We start from the raw sequence: 4,467 nt of genomic DNA, 5'->3' as shown, positions 1-4,467 counted from the left end.
CGCAAAGCTTACAATGAGTACAGAAAACCCTAACCCTAGCTTCTCTTCTTGCCTTTGATCCGCCTCTTGACTTGGAAAGCTTCCAAGATCCTTCAAGAACTGGCGATCTGATCTTTGAGAGCGTTGTGGAGGAGTTGGCGAGAGATCTGGAGTGAATCTGGGAAGCAATGTCGAAGACAACGTTCGCCTGCGGCTATAAACCCGACGCAACGGTCGGATCCCGATCGATTCGAATGTTCCCAATCGATCGGGGAGGCTTTGGATCGATCCACGGATCGATCCAGAGCGCCTCTGTGCTCTGGGAAAAATGCCTGGATCGATCCATGGATCGATCCAGCGCTTATCGCGCGAAGCAGCCGCGTCCCAATCGATCCACTAATCGATTGGGACATCTGAATCGATCCACGGATCGATCCAGAGGCTCTCTGTTCGCTAGGAAAGGCTTGGATCGATCCAGTACTTGGTTTTTGCCCAAAACCAAGTCTCAAGCCTCTCAAACCAACATCCGGTCAACCTTGACCTGTTGGTACATCATGCCTAGCATCTGGTCACTCCTTTGACCTGCTAGGACTTCTCACCAAGTGTCTGGTCAATTCCTTTGACCCACTTGGACTTATCTATTCATGCCAAGTATCTGGTCACTCCCTTGACCTACTTGGACTTCCACCAGATGTCCGGTCAATCCCTTTGACCTATCTGTATTTCCTCGTGCCAAGTATCCAGTCAGTCCTTTGACCTACTTGGACTTCCCAACACCAGATGTCCGATCATCCTTGATCCATCTGGATTTTCCCTTGCCTGGCTTCACTCACCAGGACTTTCACCTAGCTTCACTCACTAGGGTTTTCCATCTACCTAGCTTCACTCACTAGGTCTTTCACCTGGCTTCACTCACCAGGACTTTCACCTAGCTTCACTCACTAGGGTTTTCCATCTGCCTAGCTTCACTCACTAGGACTTTCCTTCTGCCTGGCATCCCAGTTAGGACTTCCCAGTCAAGCATCCGGTCAACCTTGACCTACTTGACTCTTCCTCAATCAAATTCTTATTGTCAAACATCTAAACTCAAACCAAGACTCAGCTTGGTCAACCAGGTCAACCTTGACCTGAGGGATGTTGCACCAACACTTTGGATGTCGGTAGTCTTTGGCCTTGTGATTCAATTTGCCACAGTTGTGGCATGTTCCTTGGAACTTCTTGGCCCTCCGTTGGCTCTGTCCTTTGTCGGGATACTTTCTTTTCTTGCCAGTATTTGGTTCCAGCAGATTTGCCTTTACAAATATAGGCATTTTTATTGATTTTAATTTTTTGCGATTGTTTTCTTCAATTCGCAGTCTTACAATCAGATCCTCAAGTCTCATTTCCTTTCACTTGTGCTTTAGATAATTTTTGAATTCCCTTCACGAAAGTGGAAGTTTCTCGATTATCGCAGCAACTTGAAAGGACTCATTCATTGTCATGCCCTCGACATGCAGATTATATAGGATCTGTTAGACGTTGCAACAGTTGCAACGTCGGGAAGATGAAGGGGTGTCGATCCTTCATCTTCCTCCATTGAAAGCTAGCCATCAAAGCATCAGTTGGTAACCGATGTTTTGCTAGCTATATAAGATGGCGTCCAAGAGCAATCGGCATCGGAGGTGAACAGCGAGCAAGCGATCGAGAGGCGAGCAGAGGAGCAACGAAGGTGATCTGAGAGAGCAAAGGGAGAGCATCCAAAGGCTGGTATTTGGCTCGTGAACCATGAAGCGCTTTCCCGTTGCTCCGTGATCGTGCTTTCGACAGCGGCAATCTCTTCATCGATCGGCGTCTTCGGTTGTGGTTCTTCGAGAGATCAATGTGAGTGGTTACCGCATTATTTTAATTGCTTCGTTTTAGTTTTCATGCTCTCAAAACTACCAACAATGGTATCAGAGCTTGATAGATTTGAAAGCATGAAAATTGACGGGAAAAAAACTCGTGTTTTTTCTTCTTCTGTCGCGAAGAAGATAATGAACAGTGCGTTTTTTTTTGTTTTAATCGATTGTTCAATCGATTCAAACATTTGAATCGATTCAATTGACGGCACAATGCCTCCTCATGTGTTGAATCGATTCATGAATCGATTGAGAAAAAAAATTGTTCACAGAATCGATTATTCAATCGATTGAAGAGAAATTAAAATCGCGAACAGTGCTTTTGACGAAGAGAAAAAAAAACATGAACTCAATCGATTCATGAATCGATTAAAGGCATGAACAGTTTTTTTTTTCTCAAAGCACAGTAAATCATGCAAGAAAAAGAAAAAAAAAACCGTGAACAGCTTCAAAATTTAATTAGATACATTTTTTGTTGCATGAAAAAAAAGGTCAAATTTTGGTGCTAAAATTTAATTAAATATTTATTTATTAATTAATAATATATATCTATATGTATTTAATTAATAAATAAAAATATTTAATTAATTTATGGTTCAATTCACCGAAAATAGAACCCTACCAACTTGATCAATCAAACCCAGGTCTGGTTTAAATTATTAATTGATTTAGGCAGACCAATTTGATTTAATGATACATAAAGCTGGTTCAAATTATTTGTTAGTTTAACCAGCTCAGTTTATTATTGAATTAATAAAGGTAATCTTGATTACAGTAGTTGGGCTGATCAAATATGACCGGATTAGTTCCGTTGTATCAGATTTGATCAAAAAGATTAGATTTGTTCTAATAGGTTAGACTTAATCCAATGGGTATTGGTTGAATCAAACGGACCTGAGTTTGATCAATAAGTCTGAGATTGACTCAAATGGGCTTAAACGATAACAGAACATAGGTCCAATTAGATTAGTTCTAATGAGGACAATAGATTAAGCTTAAGATTCGGATTCCTGATCGACCAATCCAATGTGTGAGTCACATGAGACTCTCCAAAATAAGGAAATTTATTTTTCTTAATTGCTTGTGTATTCTGTATATTTTATTCTATATGTGGAAATTGAATTTGACCGGTTTTGTTACTGGTAAGTCGGTTTTGTATTGACATCATGATTTTCAATTCCAGATACAAAGAACAATATACACGATGACTGGTCGCTATGAACGACAATATGAGCTATAGGAGGAGATCAAGAAGCTAGAATATGACCCGGATCACGGAGTCGGTAGGCTTATTGGTCGGCTCGATTGGTTATTCTGGAATCTCGAGCAAGAAGGGTATCCAGTTCAGGAAACAGAAAGAAGATGATATCTGGTTTATTCATTATCGGAACATCTAAGGCAGATAACATTCCAACTTTGGGATGAGTCTGAAGGGCACATCTCATACTGAGAGATGTGCAGACAGTTACTTCATTTGGAATGGGGTCTTGATGAATTTGAAGAGAATCCAGATCTCGAAAATATGGACCTCGAAGAATTTGAGGAGGATCCAGAAATGGATTTTGAAGATTTAGAGGAGGATCCAAATCCCGAAGAATCTGAAGATGATCCGGAAATGAACGTTGAAGAATTTGAAGAGGATCCAGAAATGGATCCTGAAGATTTAGAGGAGGATCCAGAGATGGATCCCGAAGAGGATCTAGAGATAGATCCAGAAGAATCAGAGGAGGATCCTCAAGAATGTGTAGAAGATCCAGAAATGGATATGATGGATACATCTGAGGCTAATCCACCCATCATAGAATCCGGGATGAACGGGATGCAATTACCCACTGCTCTAGCATTTATCCTAGTGGGAGTAGTGCTAGCTTATCTAGTCTATTAGTATTATGTTTACTGTCGTTATGTACGAATAGTGTTAGCTCATTTAGTTTTGAGTCATGTAATAATTTCTGTTGTTTTGTACTAACATAATTATATAATAAAAGTTATGTTATATGTTAACTAACTTGGAAATGATTAGTTCATTTCATGATATGATTAGTTCATATAAATATGATTCGTTCATATTAAATGATTCGTTCATTAGATGAGATGTGTGCAATAAAATTGATCAATGTTGATTAGATTAGAACATACAAATGATGAGTGGAAACAATGTTATCACTTGATTTTGTAAACTAATTCTAATTTACACTGAGTCAATGATTAATTGCACATATATGAATTACACTGAAATAATAAATAATTTATTTATTTATGTAGATCATGGCAACTAAAAACATCATAGCTGAACTCAATAAGGGTGAGAAATTATATGGGGATAACTACAAAATCTGACACCTCAAGATACAATATGTTCTTGAGGAACAAGAAGTTCTAGAGGCTGTAAACCAAATTATGGAGGAACCGGACAACCGGTTGATGGTTCTTCAGCACAGCACAGACGTGACCTTGATGCCTATAAGGCATGGAAAAGGAAGGACTCCATTGCTAAGGGCATATTGATTAGTTCAATGGTAGATGACCTGGTATTTGAATATGAGCCATTACCATCGGCTCATGCTGTCTGGGTAACCCTTAGAGAGAAGTACAGTGGAGTCAGTCTGAG

The sequence above is a fragment of the Zingiber officinale genome, chromosome 7B, assembly GCF_018446385.1.
Source record: "Zingiber officinale cultivar Zhangliang chromosome 7B, Zo_v1.1, whole genome shotgun sequence".
Classification (NCBI taxonomy): domain Eukaryota; kingdom Viridiplantae; phylum Streptophyta; class Magnoliopsida; order Zingiberales; family Zingiberaceae; genus Zingiber; species Zingiber officinale.
This window is presented reverse-complemented; position numbering follows the sequence as displayed.